The sequence below is a fragment of the Hermetia illucens genome, chromosome 4 (assembly GCF_905115235.1).
Source record: "Hermetia illucens chromosome 4, iHerIll2.2.curated.20191125, whole genome shotgun sequence".
In the NCBI taxonomy this organism is placed as follows: Eukaryota; Metazoa; Arthropoda; class Insecta; order Diptera; family Stratiomyidae; genus Hermetia; species Hermetia illucens.
The window spans coordinates 80,546,044-80,572,096 of NC_051852.1; the positions used below are offsets into that span (position 1 = coordinate 80,546,044).

Below are 26,053 nucleotides of genomic sequence, written 5' to 3' on the forward strand. Positions count from 1 at the left end.
CTCGCTCAATAAGGTCTGGATACTCTGGATCCCAGGACATGTTGGGTCGCGAGGCAATGAAGCAGCGGATGAGCTGGAAGGAAGGAAGAAGGAAAGGCATTACGACGCCGTTCTACGATATTGACGAGGAACGGCTGAGGGAATTTTACTGGGCAAACTTACCAGGAGTGGAATAGTCCAGGGGGATACGAACCCAAGCGCTCGAAAGATTGTGTAAACCTCACCAAGAAGAGCCTCCGGATCATAGTGGGAATACTTACTGTTCACTGCAGGCTAAACTCTCACCTAGGGATGCTAGGGATATCTATCTATACCTATAACCGAGAGAAACTTTATTATGTTCCCTACTTCCAAGTGCTTCAACCTTTCCCGGGTGCCTGAACTTACTTTGCACAAGTGCTATCTACAGACAGTGTCCGGCACTTGTGCAAAGTAGGTTCAGGCACCTGGGAAAATACTTAATACCAGATGCCAGGTTGAAGCACTTGGAAGTAGGGAATATAATAAAATTTCTGTCGGTTATAGGTTTAAATGACATACTATGGTTTATAGGGATTCTATAGCTAGTAAAGAGGCACAATAGTTCTTTTAGGGCGCAGTGTGACATCGCTTGACGAAATTATTTTTATATATTACGTTCTAGGTACAAATGGACCAAATGTTCGCAATACACATAACCTGTCGTTCGTTCGGTTTCTCGACTTTTTGCTATCTTATGAATAACATGCTTACAATCGTTTTGTGTCTGAACGCAAATCCGATTGTAGTTCTCCGAGGTTTTGACAAGGGAAGAACCTTACTTACCTTTCGAAACGAATGAATCTCTCGAATCCCTTTAGAATAGCAAATGCACCTAGTGGAAAAGAAGATGAACAGAAGTGATTAGGAATCTTGCAATCAGTGATACAGTTCATGATTTGATGGTAAAAATTTATTTATGATTCCGGCCTCAACGAATGTGACTCTGGAGATCTAAAACAGAGTCATCAAAAATATAATACAGTTATTCTATTCAGCCCAACACTATAACCATCCACTGTACGCTTTCTCCCCAATGAATTTTCCTCAAGCATACTCTGTCACTGAGATTGTGCACGCATAGCTGTCTGCAGAAAGCCTAGGCTGCCACACAAATGTAAAAGGCGCCGCTTTTCCAACGAAGGGAAATTTTTTCCACCCACACTTTGGCGGCATTTTATTCCACCGACACACGATTCCGCAGGCACATGGCATCAAGCGTATCCATGTCCGAGTGGTTGATGATATGAGCAGCTGTTGGGGGAAATTTTCACCTATTCACGAGGAAAATCTACTTGGCGCGGGGATCGGAGTCGAGGGAGCATTCGGAAAATTCTACATATGACGAGTGCGATTGCGAGGAAAATTTCAGTCGTCGAAGTCGCCCTAAGAAGAAATGGCGGCGACCGCTGTTGCTTTGTCGTTCTATCGGAAAACATTGAATTTTCACAAGAATCAAGTTAAGCTTTATGGTGTTCAGTTGAAAACGGCGAAGTTGATACAGAATCGAACATTATTTATGGTCTATTTCCCGGAAAGTTATTGTTAACTTCGCGGCTACATAGTGGAACGAGTTTTTCTTTGAGGCGTAACCATGTTTGACCCGATCTTTCGCATAGAGTTTTCGACCCAAAAGTTTTTCCAATCTAGAGACTTTTCTTGCTCATCCCCAGTTCGCAGGAATCACCTCATATGAAGTAGTCCTCAGTAGAAGTTTATGTTACATAATGAAAGGTACCAAACAGTATTGACTTTGTGCTTCGCTCCTAGAAATTAATAAGTATTGTTCCAAATGTCTGTGATTCGGTATTAAATTTAAAAGTTGTGTGTATGTTTTCAAGTGGTCTTCACGATAAGGTCTTGAATTATTATCATAAGTGACTTCTTAGCGTCGGAAGGGATTATATAAGAAGAGTGTCCTTTCCGCTTAACCCGGAGCTCTTAAGTGTTCTTTGCAACGGGGGAGGCGAGTGGTGAGATATCGGAATTTCCCATGATGGGTATCATCTAAATAATAGCGTTGTGGAGAAAACACCAGGACGGAAGAAAAGCACTTAACAGTCATTTTGCAGTGATAAAAGAGTGTGGCTCAAAGTGACGAGTGTTCGCCCAGCTACTCTCCGCTCGGCTACCTACACACCCAGCTTTGTGTAAGTTGGTTAGTAATTGGGCCGATGAGGGATAAGCTACTATGGAGTAAACTCGCATCGACACAGAAACGTCGACTAGATCCGCTTGCAACGCAATCTAGACTGGTTTCTAGTATTCCGCTCGCTACTAGTTCGGGGATGATAAATCCGTAAAGTTCCAGTGTGGTCCGATGACGTCACTTTATCATTGAAGTCACTCTACAACAACATGGGGATGGCCGCCATTGCCAAGGTAATAGCACTAATCATTAGTAACTATCATAACAAAACCAGAATAGCCTAGATATGAAAGTTAGGAGCTTTTTCCGAAAACCAGTGGGTGTCAGTCATACATTTTTTATAGCCCCTCATTCACCGCTGGAACAAAAATCATGTAGAAGGATATTTGCCAGAGTTAACTATATGGCAGCTCTCGTTCAGGGTCGCCATATCGATTTTTCCTCTCCTTTTTCCATATTTTGGTCTGTAACGTGGGGCAATTTTCTCAATTTTGTTCCACACTGTCCTTTCGTCCTGGCATTCTGACATCTTGTATCAGTTGGAATCCAGCGGTAGTTGTTACTTTCGAGTTCAGTCCCTTAAAAACTATTTGCATCACACATTGGTATCAGTACATACTCTCACACTCTATGGTGGCATGAATATATGGAAAAGGACTGAAGACAACGAGTAGGAAGTGCGGAATAGGATTCGGTATGTTTAGGCTGCATTTGTATTGATCGAAGTAGTTATATCTGACATGTTTATATAAGTTCCAACCTCTCAAGGATAATCGTTTGGCGGGGCAACAATTATGTTGCGTTTGTTCATGCTAATGAAATGTTCAAACAGCTTTTCTGTTGCAGACGTGTTGATGTCAGAGCGAGATATCAGTTTTTTTTTTCAAAAATTGTTTATGCGAAGGAAGTGCTGTGCTTTTTGCTTCGTGTACACATAAGAATTGTGTACTCTCTTCAGATTAATGAGGGCTGCATCGATTACACATCGTTGAAATCTCGTGACATAAACTTACCCATCACTTTTTATCGCGCGATTTGCAACAACGGACGTATCATTAAATAGAGCAGAAATAATTAAGGATACTTCCTGCGTTATGAGTTCACAATTCAATTGAGTAAAGTTGAATAAATTGTATTGTGTTTCTTAGTTCTTGTACTAACGGAGCTAATATATTTTTATTAATATTGCTGAAGCTTAAATTTTGGAAATTATGCTTGTTTTACTTGTTATCATAAAATTAAATCGATGACGGGATCTTTCGTACGAATGGCTCACTGGCTGCGGCTAGCCTAAACGTCCAAATGGTTCGGAAACGACCCGACCGAAACAGGGAAGGCTTGACACGCTATACGGTGATTTGAAAACCCCTCGACCAGGCAAAATAGCGAATCTGATCCAGATATCATTTCGGGATATTTTACTGTTGTAAGGCTACGGAGGTGGAAATTGCCTTTTATTGCGGTTCTGGAGTAATGTTTTTTTGCTTCAAGTAGGCCTATCTATTCCCTCGGTCTCTTACTAGTATCTCGGCTCAACACGGCCCCAATTTCCAATATTTAACATCTAACCATCTTTCCAATATTGAATTGCTTTGATTTTTCGCTTAAAATACTTGTAAAGACAGAACGGCAAGGAATTGTATGAACACTGAATGAAAAAAACAATCATTGTTAAATTCGATAGATTTGATTTCAAACAAAAAGCAACCAACACTTTTCAAAGAAAAATAAGATAAAATTGTGGCTGGATTCAAGGGAAAATAGAATAATCGATATTTTCGAAATTTGATTTTAGAGCAAAAATTCCATAAATTTTAATGAATAATTCTTATTTGCTTAAAGGCGCCGACCAACCGACCTGTCATTCCATAGGCAAAGAAAAATTTGATTGCAACAAATTTTGTTCGTTTGCTAGTTTGTCAGTGAGAAATGAACATGGTAATGTCACCTTTGCCGAATATTTCGGTGGATCATTAATTTGGTAACACGAATGCCAGGTAGACGTGGTTGATGTTGAATTGTTGCTAACGTTCAGCTGCCACTTGCTGCTGTTTTCTCCAATCCGCGACTGGAAAGAAGGGAAACCCGTTGTTGTCTTCTTCCTATAATTGAGGCCTACTTCATCAAGTCGACCAAACTGTGTATACATATAAGGTCTCATGAAAGCAATACACGACAATTTTGAACGGGTGATTTGTCAATCAATTACGTTCTATTAAATTGGTTATAGTTCTCGTGCGATGGTATTTATAGATATGATGTTAAATGCTGTCTTACACTTAATATAGTATATTCCTGGAGTTGCACTATGTAGATAATTCTTTAGTATGTAAGGTTATACACGGTGTCCCTGCCATTCTATGACATTAGAAGATGCAACTTCTTTTCAATATAATTTTGGTGATATACTACATTAAGCACCCCAGGTTCCGTGCCTAAACTACGCTCCTTAGTTATTTAAAATTCAGTCAGTCTATCGTTTACATGCGCTTTTCTCAAAAACATTTGTATCGGTTGACATGAAATTCTGTGGGAAGGTGGGAATTTTATACACCCACACATGCAGTGGTTAACATGATTCTAGGTTGACTACCGATATCAAGTCAAATAAAATTATTAGTAGTATATTACTGTGTTTTTGGGAAATTGACTAGAAAGTTTAACCTAGAGTCATCAAAATTTGCAGTAATAGGGACTATACTACAAAGTCCGATATGCCCAAGTTTTGAAGGCGGGACCATATACTATTAGCGACAAAGGTACAGTAGTCCATATCTGTCTCTTTTGTGTAAAGTTACTGAAACCCAAAACACCGAATATCAATGCCACACTAAAGTGAATAGTCTGACATGTTAAATGCATTTATATAGATTGGAAGCTACGTACAAATGGAACAATTTGGCACTCAGAGATACTTACACTTAAAAACTGTAAAGCTTCCGGTTTTCGACTTGTCTGACATGTACTCATTATCTAAGAATTTGAAGTCCCCTTTCAACGATCTCCGCGTAGAAAGTGGAAGAACACAACCACAATTTTTAAGGTTTTATTTAAGGGGGCCATTCTCAGAAACTGCCCAACCGTAAATTCTGAAAAAAGTCAAGAGGAAAGGTCTCCGTTAGTACTTTTCGAAGCTGGTCTTAGTTTTGACATTTGTTGGAAATGCCGGGAGTCCGGGGGGTCGAAAGTGATCATCTATTTAAGGGGTCCATTCTCAGAAACTGTCCAACCAAAAATTCTGAAAAAAAATCAAGAGGCTGCCACCATATAATGGCTGGTCTCCGAAATACCTCCTATACCGATATCCCTTAAAATAAAGTTAATAATAGTATATTACTATAATTTTCAGTAATTAGCTGCGGAACCCCCTTAAGTTCATCCCAGTACCACGAAATAGCAGTAATGTAGGCTATAATATAGAGCTTGATCCTACTAAGTTTGGTAGAAATCTACTAACTACTAATAAAGTTATAATAGGTCAAATTTGTCACTTCTTTGGAAATTTAAGATTTTGAATGTTAATATGACTCGAAAATGGATACTCTCATATAATATATGCATATATTACGTGTTACGTACTAATGGGATAAATTCACACTCAAATGTCTTTATAAATTCACAAAAACCTGAAGCATCGAGTTTCCGGTTTACCAACTGGTTTACTACATCGATTAGTGAACTGATTATGACGATTTGAACTGGTTTTGCTTCTTTTGATTTATCTTCGACAAATTTTCTACGGTTTTCCAGGCTTATCCATTGTTGTGTTGTTTTTTTAAGGTTTTGTGTAAAACAAAATCTTATTAAAAATCGGTTTACTATCTGTCTGCCTGTTTGTCTGTCTGTCTTTTTTTTGCCGATGGAAGGTGGAAACCTTCAAACGTTACCGCAGGCTCCTGCCACACGGTTATGTGGGACTCTTACACATCACCTTCTCCTTCCACTCTCCCCGCGGGATTCCCATTTGGTATTACGTCGCGGGGCTGGATCAGGATTTATTCTGCGCTCGTGTTACCAATCGTGTTTCTCTCGTGTTATCCCATATGATTCTGTAAGTCCTGCGGCCTTTTTCTGACTCGGTCCATTTCTCCTGCCATTTCGCGACAGTTTCAGTTCGTGCGAACTGTCGCCGACGGGCAGAAGATTCTCCGGTGAGATAAGCTTGATCGTGAAGTCGTTGACTTTCTTTCGCCAGAATCTCAACCGAGACCATTCCTGCTATCACGCAAGCTGCTTCATTGGATATTGTTCTGTAAATGCATTATGTCCCAAGTACACTTATACGATACGCAGCTTCTATCTTTCTCTTATTTGCTGTATTTGTCAGTACATTTGCCATACTGCCATACTGCTGCTGCATACAGTAGGATTGAAAAGACCACCTTTGAAATAAAGAGTCGACGGCTCGGCCTTGGCACCTATATTTGATAGCATTCTCGCAATCAGCGATCCGATGTTATTTGCCTTGGTTGCTGCACCCTCCACATGCAATCTGAAGCTTAACCTCTGGTCAATCACTAAGCCTAACTATTTAAGCGCAGGCTTGGAATGAATTGTTTGTGTTTCAACTTTAATCTTCATAGAAGTACATTTTCTCCGCTTGGTAATAAGTCCTACTTCCGTCTTATGTTCTGCGAGTGTAGACCAGCGTTTTTTAACCATTCCTTGATCTGATTCGTAGCACATAACCCTATCGATTAAGAAGTCGGCAACGATACGCACCAGGTACTTTGCCACGCGTAAGATCTAATTAGCGACTCAAGTATCTTGTTCCATCTAGCGAAATTGAAGGCATTCTTTACATAGAGTATGATCAGTGCACAAGAATTGTCCTCGTCAAGTGCGTTCTTAGTTGTATAAGCTATTAGGACAACTGCATCGGTTGTAGACTTTCCTTTTCGAAAACCGCACTGATCCTTTTCTGCAATTGGAAGTAATCTGTTATAGATTACTGGTTCGAATAGTTTGCCAGTATTATTTGGAAGGCATATCGACCTGTAGGACGAAGCTTCACCCAAACGTTTGTTTGGCTTGGGGACTAGTATTAATTTCTGCTTCTTCCATTGTGAAGGAAATGCTCCTCCTTTAAGGCATGTGCAGAACGCCTCGGCAAACATATTTTTAGCTATTTTCACTGCTGCCTTGAGAGCTTTATTGGGGATGCTATCCAAAACGGGTGTTTGATTTCCAACTATTTTTTCCGCAGCTTCGGGGACCTACTCTTCACTTACTATGGGAACTTCGGCGAAGTCTATCTCGACAGTGGGAAGGTTAGCGGTACTCACATTCTGTGGGAAAAGATCCGTTACTATTCCATTAAACAGTGTAGGGCAAGAAATTGATCTCGGAAAGGTTATAACCATTGACAGCAAATTTGGTAAAAAGGTGGGAACTGTGAACCCTCACGCATACAGTAAGTTACATTATTCTACGTCGAATTTAAGGGCAAGTCGCCGTAGACGCAAAAGGGGAGTGTACATTTTTTTGCACCAAATATAGTCATGTGGGGTATCAAATGAAAGGTCTCGGTTAGTACTTTTAGTAGTTTTACTATTAATTATTTGTTTAACGGACCCACTCTCAAAAACTACTCAACCGAAAAATCTGAAAAAAATCAAGAGGCTGCCACTATATGGTACCTAGACTCCGAAATATCCTCCATACCGATATCTGCTCAAATAAAGTTAGTAATAGTATAATACTATATTTTTTTTGCAGTTGACTGTAAAACTCCCTTAAGTTTATCCTAGAATCCTAGAAGCTTCTGTGCAAATTCTAGACTTTGAATGTCAATATAACGCGAAAGTGGATAGTTTCACATAATATATGCATATATTACGGCGTACTAATGGAGCAGATATCGACTGAAATGTTTTTATAAAAAAAATACACAAAACGTTTCATACCTCAAGCGTCCAGCTTCCGATTTCCCGACTTGTTATTCATTCAAATTAACACAAGGCGTTATATGTTTTAGTTCCTCCCAAAAGAACATGTATTTAACTATGCAGAAAGTATATTTACCACCCTCGTATTTTGTTAATTTCTACTATAAGTTCCAAATTGGAGACAATTTTGTTTCAGATTGATATATTTATATTTAATACATCTAATAGAAAAAACTATTTAGCACCGTCACATCGAGCACACATATTGTCGCTTGGTTTGCGGTAGGTCGTAGAGATGCACGAAACATCTTAGTAGGTAATATGATATCACGTAACTTTTAGAAAAAAGTGATATTCCAATATAATATCATAAACATCACTTTTCATTTCCAAAAAGAAAAAGAGACGACATATTTATCGCTTTCTATAGGCTTGCTCTAAATTTTGGGGATGGAACGGCCATTAATTATGGATATCGAAAGCATGAGCCTTTGGTAGATGCCTAGTAAAGGGTAAGCAATCACTTGTTGCCGTTGTTTATTATGGCTTAATCAAACATATGCTTGCTTACATATATTATATGTAAGGTATATAAACCCACTTAATTTTTTTTTTTTATGGATGGAGGTGGAAATTTTAGAAAGACGCTGCTGCGCCAGGTTGCAGCAGTGTGTGGGATTCACACCCACTAAAACCACCCCCACTCTTCCGCCCCTCCCCGCGGGACCACCGTGAAGTATTACTTCGCGGGGGAGGCTCTGGTTCGCTATACCAGCTCGTCCATGTCACGTCTCCGTCGCGCCGCCTTCCGAGCTCGATCCAACTCCAGAAGTTTTGTCTGCACCACGGCTACTGCCTCATTTACCGCCATCCAGTTTTCCTCCGACTTCAACATCTCTTCCACCAGGTTGGAGGGCTCGATGTCCGCCCTTAAGATGCTGTTCAACCTCCTTTTCTGCTGCAAAAATCTGGGACAATGGAACATAAAGTGTTCCGGGTCCTCGAGTGTAGCACCACAGTTGGGAGACTCGTCCAACTCGAAGCGATGCAAGTACTTCCTATAGCCACCGTGTCCCGTAAGGAACTGTGTCAGGTGGTAATTCAATTCTCCGTGCTTTCGGTTGACCCATTTCTCGATGCACGGGATCAATGTATGGGTCCACCTGCCCTTGTCGGAGTTATCCCATCGTTGTTGACACTTGCCACACAACTCTCTCCTGATGGCTTTTCGGAAATCCGCATTCATCTCGGTTGGATTTGCCTTCTGTTTTTCGTAGAGCCAGTGTGCCTCGCTCGCTAGAAGATCTATAGGGATCATTCCTGCGATAACACACACTGCCTCCGTCGACGCCGTCCTAAATGCGCTGCACACCCTTAGCGCAATTGGCCGGTATGCCGAACATATCTTCCTCCGGTTGACAGCGTGGTTCAAGGCTCCCGCCCAGACAGGGGCCGCGTATAGCAGGATCGACCTCGCCACTCCCGCGATGAGTAGGCTGCGACTATACTTTGGCCCTCCCACGTTAGGCATCATCCTTGCAAGGGATGAGCTGGCATTTGCTGCCTTCTCTCGCGCATAATCCAAGTGTCCCTTGAAACTCAGCTTGGCATCGATCATCACCCCCAGGTATTTGACAACCGATTTTGAGACGACCTCACGATTACCAACCCGGATGGTAACCGTGTTGTTCTTCCTACGGTTGGTAATGAGGACCGCCTCCGTCTTTTCGTCCGCCAGGTCCAGCTTGATCATTCATAACCATGACTTGATGGTATGAATGGCTTCATTTGCATAAAGCTCCACGTCCTCGGGATGCTTGGCAATTGTAACTTCCGCCAAGTCGTCCGCAAAACCAATCAGCGTTGTCTCCTCCGGCACGCGAAGGCCAAGCACTCCGTCGTACATTATGTTCCACAGCAGCGGTCACAATATAGAACCTTGAGGCACACCTGCTGTCACAATGTACTCCTTCGGCCCGTCGTCCGTCTCGTACCAGGGAAGTCTGTCCGAAAGGTAACTCTCAATGAGCCGAGCCAAGTAGCTAGGAACACCCAGTTTGGCCAAAGCGCCCTCAATCCAGCCCCAGTTGGCTGAGTTAAAAGCATTTTTGACGTCCAGCGTCACCAGAGCACAGCATTTGCCCATGGCCATTGCATTTCGAGCCAATTCCACGATCTTTGCTACTGCATCGACCGTAGAACGGGCTCGCCGAAACCCATATTGCCGCTCTGAAAGACCACCCGCAAGCTCGATGAACGGGAGCAGCCTGTTGTATATCACCCTCTCCAACATCTTCCGGAATTCCGTCCAATCCCGGAGCCTTGCTATCCCCAATACGCCTGCAGATTTCCCAAAGTTCCTCTTCGGTAACATCAGGGATCGAGAAGACGTCCTGCTGAGCTGCCAGTTGAGGTTTTCTTTCGTCCTGCTCCTGCTGCAGGAAAAGAGTTGCAATTATTTGCAACAAGAGCCGTGGGCATGTCATCTGAGGTGATTTTCGCCCGCGGATCTTCTTCATTACAACTTGGAAGGCTGTACCCCACGGATTCGTATTAGCCTCCATGCAGAGCTGCTGGTAGCATTCCCGCTTGCTTCTCCGAATGGCCTTCTTAAGGTTGCTTCGCATATCCCTGTATTCCTACTCACGCTCCTGGTGCTCCGGCCTTCCCCTTGTCCTGTGGGAAAGTCTCCTCGCTCGGAGACAAGAGGATCTCAAGGCAGCGATCTCCGTGTTCCACTAGTAGTTTGGCCTCTTGCCGTGGTGCAAACGTCGTCGTGGCATCGTAGCGTCGCATGCTTCGGTTACACGCTGAGACAGCTGTGTGACCCTTTCCACCGCTGTTCCATCCGGATCATGGGCTCCCTCCAATGCGGCCAGGAATGTCTCCTCCTCGAAAGCTCCGATAGACCAGCTAACCGCCTTAGCCCTTCCACCTCCAGAGCGTCGTTGACTGCTTCCCCGGTTCCCAATGTGGAGGAAGATGGCCTGGTGGTCACTGTGGGTGTAGTGCTCACTCACTTGCCAAGCCATCCCCCTCACCAGTGAAGTGCTAACAAATGTCAGGTCAACGATCGAACCCGACCCTCTTTCTCGAAAGGTGGGCACGCATCCAACGTTGGCCAGCACGATGTCCAGCTCCGCAAATGACTCCAACAGAATTTGACTTCTGGTGTTCGTCGATCGGCTTCCCCACTCCAGGGCCCACGCATTGAAATCGCCCGCAATGATTTTAGGGCAGCGGCCTCTAGCATCCAACACCAGACTGTCTAACATCTCCTCATATTGTGCTAAGGTTGCACTAGGACGAGCGTAGCAGCTGTAAATATGGACACCGTTGACCTCCGTCCTTATAAAACCGGCTGCCGGGGGGGCCATGACTTCCTGAATGGCCTGTCTTCCGCACGCCCAGATTGCTGCGTTGCCAGACGCATCCACCGCCCAAGTCGCACCGCCGTAGTTTCTGTACGGCTCCCAAATAACCGCGACATCGACATTCGACTCTCGAATGGTTTGCGAGAACAGGTCCTGAGCTGCCTCACAGTGATTGAGATTGATTTGTATCAATCTCATTTGCCTGTGCGGTTCAGCTCCCTCCTATATACCGGACATCTGCTGCTTCCCGCAATATGCCGGCTGTCCACGCCCTCTTTCCCACTACGTAACATACACCGTGGATCTCCGGTGCAATCTTTGATGAGGTGGCCCTCTTCCCCACACTTCCTGCAACTCCTCGACTTATCATGCTGGCTAGTGCATGCCGCCGCAAAATGGCCGAAATCGAGGCATCTGAAGCATCTCTTTAGAGAGATTTGCTCCCTGAGCCTACACATGACCCAACCTACCCTTACCTTGCCCGCGGTAATTAACTTAATAGCTGATTCCGCCGCAAACTAATAATAGCGGTCTGTGTCCCACCATATGCCTTCTTCATCCTTTTTATGGCACTCTGGTCTATATCGCCAAGGTTGAACTGCTGCTTTAGCGCAGCACAGATGTCCTCCCGTGAGGTGACTTCATCTAGGTCCTTGCATTCAACCACTATCTCCTGTTTCCGAGCTCTTACCTCAGCTTCCTTTCCAAGTACACTTTCCACCTTCCCGCGGAAGTTATCGGCCGACTTGTCGGCAGATTTACTTAACTCCAGCATCAGATCCCCTTTTTGTGTTCGCCTGATACGGCTCACACTATCCCCCAAATCCTTCAATTCCGGGTCTGACTTCACCTTTCGGAGGATGTCGGCATAGGACATATTTCTCTTCTTGGAAATAATTATTATTTCCGGGCGGAGCTTCTTTTTGTTCTTTTTCCTCTTGTTGCTCACCTTAGTCCATTGTTCGGGCCTCCGGGCGTTGGTTTCTTCCACTTTTGTAGGTGTTGTGGCTGCAATCGTGAGATTACCGACTTTCGCGGGTACTCTCGCCGGCTCCGCCTTCTTTGGTGAAGAGGCTTTTTTTTTCTTCGGGACTTGCTGTGGTCCAAGAGGCTCGCTGGTATATAAATCCACTTAATATACATCCATGTAATATGTGCAATATGTAATATGAATATTTAATGTTTTAGAGCATCCCGGTTGGGAGAGTAATTCATTTTTCTTATAAAACTAAACCGGTTAGAATTTAATTTATTTCTTTATACTTTAGCAAGATTACGACTGTCAGATTGACATGTTAAAATTGTATATCGTTAACATTGGCGTGTTTAAAAATCAAATAATTATTTACACTATATGGGATGAAATCAGTTACGTACTCACATACATGTGAAAGGAGGTGTAAATTTTTATTTTCAAAGAATGTGGTCATCTGGGTCTGGCTTAATTAGTACTTTTCGAAACTGATATTATTTCTCACAGTGACTGAAACACATGAGCGTGGGGCTCAAAATGTGTGCCCCAAAAAGTGATACAGGTTTCGTTCTCAGAACCTATCCAACCGAAAATTCTGAAAAAAATTCGCAATGTTGCAATTATATGAAAGTCTTAAATACATCCCGTTTCCATATCTGCTCAAATAAATTTAATAATAGTATATTACCATATTTTATTTCTATAAGTACAAAATTTGATAGTAGTATTGGCAATAATATAGGACACATTTCTGAAAAGCTTTAACGCAATCCATTATTAACAAAATTAGAGAAGACGAAAGTTTTGCATTTCAAGTATATTTATTGCGCTCTAATATGTGTACGTCATAATCATAAAAAGTGAATTTAAATAAACAGCTTAGCTATGTACGAATGAAAAACGTACATAGAGAGTTGCTTACATAAAATAAACACAAACCCTTTATACTCGAAGTGCCGAGCTTCCGATATCCTGACTTGTTCTGTATCTGTTTTAGGTGAACTTGTGCAACTCCTGGTGTGAAGCGTATGCAGTTGACTATTATCGAGACAGTACTTTACAAAGCAAATTATTTGCGTAAAGGGCTCTTGAAAAATTGTGCGCAACTGCATTTTTAACTATGTATGTACAAAACGAACTCCTAGACCCAAAACTTTTCATATCTGAAGCGTCCAGCTTCCCGTTTCTCGACCTGTTTATTGCTTCCTATACCTTCGTTAGATATTCTTTAATTCTGCGGACCAGCACCCTTTTCGTTTGCTCGATATATGCAGATCTGGGCAATTCTGTAAATCCCATCCATTTAATTTTAGCTACCATTTCCTGCCTGTAGGTTTCAGATTGGTTTACTGCATTACTTGTTGTATTTAGGTGTTCCTATCAAGCAGCTGTAGCGGGAATCTATTTTATTTTCAAGGTATACAACGGAAGACCTTCTAGGTTGCTTGATCAGTCCGAACAACAAGTGGTGCAGGACCAAGTAGAAGTTCTGTGCTTTTAGTTTGTGGCGCTGCTGAGGATGTATTTGTTTTCTTTTGTGAAATCCTTCTTATATCTGGTAGACTATGAAACACAAAGAAGGCATTTCTCAACCACCAGAAAGGTGGGCTAACTCTATTCCCTCCTACATCGTGGAAAGAATGCGTTTATGGAGTTTAGTAACATTCCGCCTTACATCCCGCAATGACATGAATATACCCATGCTTGGCAGTTGTGGTAGAGCGTTGCCTTTTACGACTGCTGAAGTCCCCTTCAAAAATCGTCCCCCTGGAGAAACTAATTCCAAATAATTTCTTCGTCTTTTGCTTCAATTTAATTCCAGGTTTATGAATTTTAGGTAGACATCTGATCCACGGAAGAGTTGGGTTGGCCATTCTTATCGTTAGCAAATGTCCGATGATACCTTCGAATGCAGTGATTAGTTTTTTATCCGCTACATCGTCAGAAAATTAGGTTATAAAACAATCACCATCATCAACGGCGCAACAACCGGTATCCGGTCTAGGCCTGCCTTAATAAGGAACTCCAGACATCCCGGTTTTGCGCCGAGATCGACCAATTCGATATCCCCAAAAGCTGTCTGGCGTCCTGGCCTACGCGCTCCATCTTAGGCAGGGTCTGCCTCGTCTTCTTTTTCTACCATAGATATTGCCCTTATAGACTTTCCGGATGGGATCATCCTCATCCATACGGATTAAGAGACCCGCCCACCGTAACCTATTGAGCCGGATTTTATCCATCCATCATAGATTTCGTCGTTATGTAGGAATCATCCATCCTCATGTAGGGGGCCAAAAATTCTTCGGAGGGTTTTTCTTTCGAACGCGGGCAAGAGTTCGCAATTCTCGTTGCTAAGAACCTAAGTCTCAGAGGAATACATAAGGACTGGAAAGATCATTGTCTTGTACAGTAAGAGCTTTGACCCTATGGTGAAACGTTTCGAGCGGAACAGTCTTTGTAAGCGGAAATAGGCTCTGTTGGCTGAGAACAACCGTGCGCGGATTTCATCATCGTAGCTGTTATTGGTTGTGATTTTCGACCCTAGATAGGAGAAATTGTCAACGGTCTCAAAGTTGTATTCTCCTATCCTTATTCTTCTTCGTGTTTGACCAGTGCGGTTTGATGTTGTTGGTTGATTCGTCTTCGGTGCTGACGTTGCCACCATATATTTTGTCTTGCCTTCATTGATGTGCAGCCCAAGATCTCGCGGTAATCGCCGCCTGCTCGATCTGGATGAATGCAATTTGTACGTCTCGGGTGGTTCTTCCCATGATGTCGATATCGTCAACATATGCCAGTAGTTGGGTGGACTTGAAGAGGATCGTACCTCTTGCATTTACCTCAGCATCACGGATCTCTTTCTCGAGGGCCAGGTTAAAGAAGACGCATGATAGGGCATCCCCTTGTCGTAGACCCTTGTCGATGTCGAATGTTCTTGAGAGTGATCCTGCTGTTTTTATCAGGGCTCGCACATTGGTCAGTGTCAGCCTAGTGAATCTTATTAATTTCGTCGGGATACCGAATTCTCTCATGGCCATGTACAGTTTTACCCTGGCTATGCTATCATAGGTCATATTCCAACAGTTTTTCCATCGCTTGCCGCAGAGAGAAAATTTGATTTGTTGCTGATTTGCCTGGAGTGAAGCCTCTTTTGTAATGGCTCATGATGTTGAGCATATGGGTCTATCCGGCCTAGGAAGATAGCGGAGGATATCTTATAGATGGTATTCAGCAACGTGTATCACGTGTATCTATAATTGCTGCACTGTGTGATATCTCCCTTTTTATGTATGAAATAGATAATGCCTCGTTGCCAATCGTCAGGCATTGATTCGCTATCCCATACCTTGAGCGCAAATTGATGAGCCACTTGGTGTAACTGGTCGCCTCCATATTGAACTAATTCGGCTGTAATTCCATCGGCTCCTGGCGACTTATGACTTTTTAGCCGATGAATTGCACGGACTGTTTCTTTTAAACTTGGTGGTGGCAATCTTTGTCCGTCGTCTTCAGTTGGCGGGACCTCCAACTCGCCGATGTTCTGCTTGTTCAGTAGCTGATCAAAGTACTCAACCCATCGCTCCAATATGCCCATTCTGTCGGAAATCAAATTTCCCTCTTTGTCTTGGCAGGATAAGCATCGAGGTGTATAAGGTTTCATTCTGCTCACTTGTTCGTAAAACTTCCGTATCCATGATAATGTTCTTCAGGTGGTTGTGAAGATCATTTGTTGATGCTTCATCTCCAGGTGCTCTGTTCACTGCGGCATCCTTCAAGGTATCCTTCTCCGACTCTGTGGTCTCCTCTGTAGGGGCGTGAACGTTAATGAGGCTTATATTTCTAAACTTGCCTCGCAAGCGCAGAGTGCATAGCCGTTCGCTTATGTTTTCAAAGCCGATAACAGCAGGTTTCATTTTTTGGCTGACTAAGAAACCTACTCCGAGCACATGGTTTACTGAATGGCCACTATAATATATGGTGTAGCGACTCTTCTCCAGGAAACCGGCCCCTGTCCAACACATCTCCTGTAACGCTTTTACATGAGGCCTATATTGGGACAGGGTATCGGCTAGCTGCTCATCAGTTTCATCTCTGTACAGGGAGCGCAAAACAATATTCGAGCAAATTTCTGACAAAAGTTGAATAAGAAAATGTTAGACAAAATTCAATTGGAGTGGAGCGAAAAGTGAAGGGCAAACCCAGATTCTCTGAAAATATACTTCATCATGTCAACGCAATATGTTGCAAATCACGGCTCGGAGGTTACCCGGTGAACCCAGTTGAATCTATACTTTTTCCAATTTCTAGAGCACAGGTGTGTTGGCAAAAGTTTCCTGCTAGGTTATGGTTTGAATTCTTCCTTCAAAAACAATAACAATAATAATTCTTCGTCTTAATAACTGCTTTTCTGTACGTTCATGATTTTGCTTATTATGTCTTATCGGAGCAGTCTACTTAATAAGACCTTGTCTAAACGGTCATCAATATCACCACTGAGAAGGATTTGAATTGTTCCAGGTCGTATTTTAGTCTGATAAATTTTCAAGAAAAATTTGGGGTTTCTTTACATAATGACTCGCTTCGCTCTGTTGTTGACCAAGTTCAAATATTAGCTGATGGGAATTTCTGCGTAAATAATATGCTTTTGTAGTGATAATTACGTCATTCTACATGGCCTGGCATGGCATTCGTCCTAAATATCAGGAAGGCCGCGAGCATTATTGACTAATAATAAATTCGTTCCCGTCGAATTGTTCTACAATATTCCAATCAACCAATGCTGACGTATTATACTTAGCCTATAGTCCTGTGGTACAGTTCTCCCCTAGGAACAGTTTTACGTAGTAAGGTTTCCATTTAACAAGAAAACTTTGAAGTTCATGTACGGATGGTGATTCAATTTCCGCTTGAAATAATTGCTCCAACAGAATCTGGCTTCTTTTTCTTCGACTGGTAACCTAGCAGTTTGAAGTAGCCCCAATTTTTTTGCTACGATATATGAATAGGAACGTCGTCGACCTGCTTCTCGTAGCCCACATACATTTACATTTCAATTTTTCTTGGAACAAAAACTTTTATCATGATTTGCTTTATTACATCCGCTGAAAATAGAAAATCGATTATGGAAAACTGATATTCCTTGCCAATCTCCGTGCTTTATGTGTTTCAATAGATTCTTTCTGTCATACAATGCACTATGCATTATCTGAGTCGCTCGGAATTCATAAGAAAATTTTGGAGCGTACAAATTAAAAACTGAACAATTGGACAATTGATTCAAATTGTTGGTACATTATAGCAAACGTCTGTCGCAAGGTTGCTTTACGTTATGTTTGACGAGACAACTTATTAACAGGATTTGAAACCCTCATTAATTGCGACAAGGTCGGTTCCATACCATAAGAAGACTTTAAATGAAAAGAGAAAGAAAGTGAGGAAGTATGGGGTCATAGTATTTGTCAAAGTAGAGTCGATTGGTTCTCAAATCATTATTAAACGTGTCAATCTGTCACTGCTTCAGTCGGCCTTCGGGTCGCTTCCCAGCGACTTCGATGTTCAGACCAACCTTCGATAGTGAGTACTGTCGCATTTTTTTCAAGATTTTTGCTACTCCATATCGATTGCAAATGTCCTATTTTTGGACGCGATTATAGCGTATTACAAGGACGACACTATGGTGCATTTTAGGTTTGAGGTGTTCACTAAAGTGTCGAAATCAAAGAGACACCAGCTGTGGGATGCCACTTTAGTTGCGTTAATATGTGAAGAAATTTCATGGTACAGTTCACTATCAGCAGGCCGCTGTCACTCACAGTGAAAGTAATGGTTGACATTGGGAGTATGAGGACTTAGAGTTTAATACTCTAGGTATCTCGATAGTTACTTCCTCATGGTAATGTAGCACTAACTATCGATGGAGAGTGTTTAACTCCAACTCCTTTTAATCCCTATGTCAACTTTCATATCTCCCTAAAAAACTTTCATTCCAAATGAGACTGTTTAATAAACTCTAAATCCCCACCTTCTTTGCCACGCACTGAAAAATGCTTCAACCTTTTAGAGGGTGTGCAATACTGTCGGCTCTTGACAAGTCGTTACAGACCTCTCCTGTCGTACCGAGCGTCCAATTTATCGTAAAGACTTTTTTAGTAGGCTACTTGCCATCATTTTCTTTACTTTCCGGTTAGACTTCTTATAAATTTGCAAATTGGCAGGCGTTTCATCGACGAATTTATAATAAAGACGTTTCTTCTCACGGGTTTTTAATTTGAACATTGTCAGGCCAAAGTATTTGAATCAAACCGCTTACTAGGCTTGGTGACCAGATAGTGGCGTAGGCATTTTTGGTTTGATTTCGTATTGTTTTTTTTTAAGGTTTTGTTCGGTTCAATGTCTGTCTTTCTGTCTCTCCGTCCGTCTATCTGTCTGTCTGCCTGTCTTTTTTCAGGAGGTGGAAATCTTCGAAAGTCACTGGTCTGGACACACCAGCGTGTGGGATTTTTACCCATTAAAACCACCGACTCCCTCCCTGCCCGGCGGAACCACCATAAGGTATTACATCACGGGGCGGAGTCAGTTCATTATAGCTTAGTCACCTTTCTTCTATACGCGGCACACGTGACCCCGCTTTTCTCCTTTCCTCTGCCTTTCGCAGTTTGGTTTGGATAGATGCGATCATGGAGTTGACCGCATCCCAATTTTCTTGATGTGCTACCATTTTCGGCACCAGATGTTGTGGTACCAGCATCTGTCCTAGAGTCTCCTCTAAATTCCTCCTTTCTTCCACAAATCACGGACAGTGGAAGAATATCATCATCCTCGCCACGGCCATACCTGCAGTGGATGATTTATCGCAAACATACTGTACGTTTTGCGTATAGCTGAGCTTCGTGTCTATCACCACCCCCAAATATTTGACGGTCAGCTAGGAAGTGATGATATGATTCCCGATTCTAATACAGGCGTAATTTCTCTTTCGGCGCTTAGTGATGAGGACCGCTTCCGTTTTTTTCCTCCGCAAGCGTCAGACCAGAGCTCTCTACCCAACATTCAAAAGCACTGATTGCCTCGCTTGAGTATAACTCAGCATCTTCGAGATGCTTTGCGACAACAACCAGCGCTATACCGTCAGCGTAAACCACCACTCTGGCTTCCTCCGGAAGGATCTGCCTGCTTATCTGTTTGTCTGCCTGTCCGTCACACGCACTTTTCTCAGAAACGGCTATACTGATTGATACGAAATTTGGTGAGAAGGTGGGAACTGTGAACGCCCAAACATGCATTGAGTGATATCCGTCTAGGTTGAGATTTAGGGGGTTCTCCATACATGTAATGGGGAATAGTCATGTGGGGTACCAAATGAAAGGTCTTGATTAGTAATTTCCAAAGCCGGCAGTGGGAGGGGTAGAAAGTGATGATTTCCTTAACGGACCCATTCTCAGAAACTACAGAAACTACCCAACCGAGAATGAAGCTAGCCTAGGCCTCAAAATACTCTCCATATCGATATCTGTTCAAATTAAGTTAATAATAGTGTATGACCATATTTTTTGGAAAATTGCGTAAAACAGCCCTTAAGTCTATCCTAGAGTTATAAGTTTTTAGTAGTATAAAATATAATATGAAGCATATTATCCCCCCGTTTGATCAAAATCATACTATTAGTAACAAAGTTACAGTAGCTCAAAGTTGTCTTTACCGTGTAAATTTACAACCCGAACTACTAAGCCTAAATGCATATACATAACGGGCTACTTCCAAAGGGATATTTATATACTTAAATATACTCACAGAAGAAGCAAATAAAACATTTGATACCTGAAGCATCCAGCTTCCGGTTTTGCGACTTGTTTTTAATTTGCGAGGCCAGAGCCAGTGCAGGCAAGGAATGGTTTTGCTGATTGTTGAGAAAATGGCGGCGTTTTATGTGAATATAGCCATTTTTCGTCTTAATGTTCCCACTTGCAATATATTTTTCAGAACGAATGAATGAAGCATTAATGTATCTATGCTTTTATAAAAATGTGCAGAACCTTTATTCGAAATGATCATAAACTAAGCCTAATTAATTCTATCATCACCGTTAATTTTTTTCCTCTTAAATCCAATTTTCATTTGAAACAACAAATAATCAGGGAGGCAACGGCAGGACACTCAATTTGTGTAATTGTAGATTTGGAAATGGCACCTGTATGGATTGGACCATTGTCATGAAACAATAGCATCCCCCGAGGAATTTTTTTCCTCTCTTTTCTATAATACCTGCGGGTAACTGTCAAAACAAATCGTGGTTATTAACCTATACTGGAACTGTCTTATATTCCCAGAAATCTATTAAAAAAATTTTCTCACAATTCCAAAAACTTGTAGCAATGGCATGACGCTTTGGCGACCTTAGCTTTCTTGGAATAGAAAGTGGGAATTCTATTCCACTCCATTGAATCTCTACATTTGGATCTTAGCATAAAATTATAGTTGCCACACCTCGAAAAAAATGCAATAATAGCTTCCTAGTGCTCATGATAAAGCTGTACAAACTTCTCACAACCTTTCATCGCGTCGTTGCTTTTGACCTTCGCTAAGAATCCACGGAACCCAGATTGCACAATTCTTTATCATACCTAAATGTGTTCGTAAAGTCCTGAGAAAGCTTGTTTTTGAAATTTACTTGGCATAATTTTTTCCACAAAGTGAATAATTTCCCTGGTGTTACTGGATCTGCATCACTTGGGCAATCTTTCAATGATTCTCTTCCTCAACGAATTGACTAAGACTAGTTTTTAAGGTTTTGCGTCTGTCTGTCTCTTTTTTTCGGCATTGGAAGGTGGAAAGGTTGAAAACGTACTGCTGGCTCCTGCCACGCAGTTATGTAAGACTTCTACTCACTAAAACCACCTCCTTCTCATTCCACTCTCCCCACGGAACTCCTATAAAGTATAGGGTCGCGGGGCTGGATCAACTTTTAACTGCGGCTCATTATCGTTCTCTCCCGTTCCTTGTTTTCGTCGTAATTCTTCCTGCCTAAGCTGTTGGTGAATAGCTTGCAGTTCCCTTACAACCAGGCATCCGTTGACTCCAGCATGAACTCCACAATGTTTTCGGGTGTTAAACGCCTGTCTGCGACCGCTTCCATTCTTGTTCGGTGCGCGGTGAACCTGTGGCAATCAGATATGATATGCTCCGCATTCTCAGCCACGTTACCACTTCTTGGGCAGCATGGTGATTCATCGTGACCAAATCGATGTAAATAAGCACGATAACCTCCATGTCCACTCAAGAACTGTGTTAACTCGTAGCTTAATTCTCCATGGTTTCGCTCAAACCACCTCCAAACATCCGGAATGATGCGGTATGTCCAACAACCAGTTTGTGACTCGTCCCATCACTTTTGCCACCCTTCGATAGATTCCCACCGTGCCAGCTGCCGTCGAAATGCGCTAGACTCTCCAGCTGCAAACGTTTTGTCGTGGAGTCGCCGCCTTCATTCGCCAAGATGTCTATGGGGAGCATCCCTGCTAGTACATATGCTGCTTCTCCTGATTTTGTCCGACACGAACTGCATACCCGGAGTACACTTAGCCGAAACACCATTCCCAATTTTCGACAGTTCACTTTGATATTCAGAGCAGTTTCCCAAACTGGAGCTGCGTAGAGTAGCACGGGGCTGACTACCCTAGAGAGTAGAAGACTTCGACTTTGCCTTGTCCCACCAATGTTCGGTAGCATCCTCGAGATCGTTGCAGCGATAGAAGACGCTTTAGTTGCGGCGTACTCAATGTGTCTTTTGGAGTTGAGTCTTCTGCCAATAATTACTCCCAAGTATTTGAGCGATGGTTGGGAGTTAATTGTTTTTTCACCAACTTTGATTTTCAAAGTTGTGTTCTTTCTTCTCTTGTTAATGAGAACTACTTCTGTTTTATGTCCAGCAAGTGAAACGCCAGAATTTCTCAACCAGGAATTGATCTCCCATATCGCTTCATTTGCATAGATCTCGATCTCGTCTTGGTGCTTTGCAACCACTGTTATTCCGATATCATCGACGAAGCCAATAGTTGTCACGTTGTCCGGTAGACCTAGCGTCAACACTCTATCATACAGAACTAACCACAGCAAGGGACCCAGGATAGAATCCTGTGGCACTCCGCAAGTTGTTGGGAATATTTTTAGCCCATCGTCCGAGTTGCAGTAAAGTCTTCTCCCAAGGAGAAACTCAACCACAATGCGTACAATGTACTTTGGGGCCTGTATCTTGTCGAGTGCCTCGATGATTTTTTCCATTTTGCACTATTGAACGCATTTTTTACGTCTGTCTATCTGTCTGTCCGTCTGTCCATCTGTCCGTCTGTTTCTCTGTCTGTCTGTCCGTCAGACATCACATTTGATATAAAGGTGGGAACTGTGAACAGTCACACATATAGTGAGTTACATCCTTTTCCGTTGAATTTAAGGGGGTCTGCATGTATGCAGACAGGGAGGTGTAAATTTTTTTTCATCAAATATAGCCATGTGGGGTATCAAATTAAAGGTCTCGGTTAGTACTTTTCGAAGCCGGTCTTAGTTTTGACATTTGTTGCGTATGTGGGGAGTGCGGGGGGTTGAAAGTGATCATATCTTTAAGGGGGCCATTCTTAGAAACTACCAAACCGAAAAATCTGAAAAAAATCAGGAGGCTCCCATTATATGGTGCCTGGGCTTCGAAATACCGATATCTGTTTAAATAAAGTTAATAATAGTATATTACTATATTTTTTTATAATTGGCTGGAAACCTCCCCCCCCCCCCTAAGTTCATCTTAGCACCACGAAATTTTGCAGTGATGTAGCCTATAATGTAGAGCACTATTACTAACAAAGTTATAATACGTCAGAGTTTTTGCTTCTGTGAAAATTGAAGACTATGAATGTCAATATCACCCGAAAGTGGATACTCTCACATAATATATGGATATATTACGTGCTACGTACTAAGAAATACACAAAACCTTTTGTACCTGGAGCGTCCAGCTTCCGATTTCCCGACTTGTTTATTGTGTTGTTCATCTTCCCCCCCGTACCGACCATATAAACACCCTCTTCAATGAGAGTGTTCTATGCAGGGGGAAGAGGCATTCTGGATAAATTAATAGTTAATTTCAGAGTAACATATGATTGTCAAAATGTGTTTTATAACATCAAAGTAAAATCTCAGAGGAATTCGAAGTGGTAAGCGATGTCCATAGGGGTAGCATTCTCACCGATGATTTTTGTGCTTGTTATCGTCCTTCATGCTGCCTTTATTGGAGAAAGTGGAGGGATTCAATAAACGGCATCATCTTTCCTCAAACACCTCGATTACACTGATGACATTGCTCTTTCATTAAGTCATGGACAACAGAATTGAAATGAAAGTAAACACTAATAAAACCGAGGTTCTCGCTCTCATTTTCGTCGCACTGTTTCGATATGCAATGTTGTGCAGTATATCGACGGTTTATTTCTGCCGCTCGAAACATTTACAGCGTTAAATCTGCGCTTGCTGTTTTATCCAAAATTTTGAAATGCAATTATCTCAATACTAGCATCAAATTGACACTGTTATTTTATCAATTTATGCCTGCGTTCTGTCATCTGGGTATTCTGGTCTAAAATCATAACTAATGGAGAGCTTCGTGGGCTTACGGGCCCAATACTCGAGGACCTGTTGATGAGAAGGCAGAAGTGACAGTGGATAAGTCAAACATTGTGAAAGGACGACAACTGCATTGCGGGTTATACTATGCAATGGAAGTCACAATACTAGGATAGCTGATGAGCGAGTCAGCCTAAAACTATGTGACATAGTTTAATGGGGGAGGGCAGGCCTCTCATGCGGGTATTGAAGCGCATAGGCGTGAATCATTAGCTCATAACTGCGGTTGACGAGCGATACCCCACGACGGAATTCTCGGCAATAATATATATATAGAAGGGGTGGGGGAAATGTCATGATAGATTACTACTATTATTTTCAGACGGAAGATCAGATTTCAATATGAAATGTGTGTTTTTAGCATGAAACTTTACTATTCCATAATTTTTTTTTTGTATCGGAATGTGGGTGGGAATGTCAACACGACAACAATATCTATAGGTGTTATCTGTAGCCTGATTACTTGCTTGATGTTTATACAGGTTTATTCACAAACTATAATTATTTAATATATCGCTCATCTATAGTAAGACGTAATAAACCCTGCCTTAGATGAAGCAATTGCACAAGATAAGCCGCCACGCAGCTTCTATGGAGTCGAATTTGATGATGATGTTTAAATCAACTAAATGGATGGACAGTTTTCAGGCAAACGATAAAACAAAACAAATTGAAGTCATATCATATGTTTTTCAAAAATATTTCACTGTCGTCATCAATTTCCAATTCACATCACGTTGTTGCAATGTGACACGGACGGGAATAGGACGAAAACGTGATTGCTTGTTCTGAAAAAACCTTTACGTAGTTTTTATGTAAGTAGTGGGTATTTATGGACAGGATGAAGACCTGAAGCCTCTGTTCCAATTATAAAGAACATCATGTTTTTATGTAATAAAGTTTAAAATTGTTGACGCAACTAACGAAATTTGAAGTATAGTTAAAAGTAAACCAAGTGAGGAGTGCATTTCCGCAGGGTGTACAATATTTCTTTGTACTATTCAATAAGCAGGATTTTTGGAAAAGCGAAAGACCTCACAAATCGTGTGGATGAGGTAAATAACTATTTATGAAGTGCCGAAGACTTTTTAGAAGACACCCATTAACTTTCCTTAATTGTGTCTTACAGTGTTGCATTCGACAGGAGTTCTTTAATAATAAACTTTCAACTACAAGATATCACTCATTATCACCATCATTATAAAGTAACCAAAGGTAGGCGATAATGAGTGAACAAAAATAGTTAGTCCTACATCTACAAGTTATCCTCAATACTAATGGAAGTGCCTTTGCATGCTTATCCTTGCTATGAGTTCATGACCTTGTTTTCTATACTCTTTGGAAAGATTATTCAAATTCGCAGACGACTCGCTAATATTTTTAGTATGCATGGAAAATGGCTCTTTCCTACATTAAAATCGTTATTCCACATTTCTCCGAGTCCTTGTGCTATTTCGTGCTCCACTATTCTCTTATTTGTGTTCATTTATTTGTCACGAGTAAAAATCCAACGGATATAAGTATAAGCAACATGGGGGGCAATGAAAGTATTCAGGATGAGTAGACTCCATATCCTAGATGTAATCACAATGGTTGAAAGTTGAAATGAAATAAATCCTGTATACTTACGAATTTGCCTTCATTTTCTGCTTTCCATTGAGTACTTTGTTCCCTACTTTCGCAGGAATATATAATATTTCAATACAACATCGATAAGAGGTTATTGAACGCCATGTAATTATTTTTTGACATTATTCACAACAATATTCATATAAACTTAATTATTCCAATGAAAAGTGTAGGTTCACATATTATGCGAATATATATGCTCGTATATGGATGTATATACATAAAATGCTGGGAATTGAAAAATGAAGTGAGTTACTTTCTACTTAGCTACAAAATGAATGGTTGGCATGAAACCTAAACTGGTAGCAATGAAACCTAGCAGAAATCATTTAATCATTGAATTTACAAAATTTGA

At 41.7% G+C, this 26,053-nt stretch overlaps 1 protein-coding gene across 12 annotated transcripts in view; it reads left to right on the forward strand.

Moving 5' to 3' along the window:
• The first annotated feature begins 1,404 nt into the window (after positions 1-1,404).
• Positions 1,405-26,053, forward strand: part of LOC119656231 (sodium/hydrogen exchanger 3) — a 187,045-nt gene continuing 162,396 nt past the window's right edge. For all 12 annotated transcript variants that reach the window (XM_038062636.1, XM_038062644.1, XM_038062637.1 and 9 more), the window contains exon 1: positions 1,405-2,400. The gene's annotated coding sequence lies outside the window, so the exon portion shown is untranslated. The remainder of the gene's footprint in view (positions 2,401-26,053) is intronic.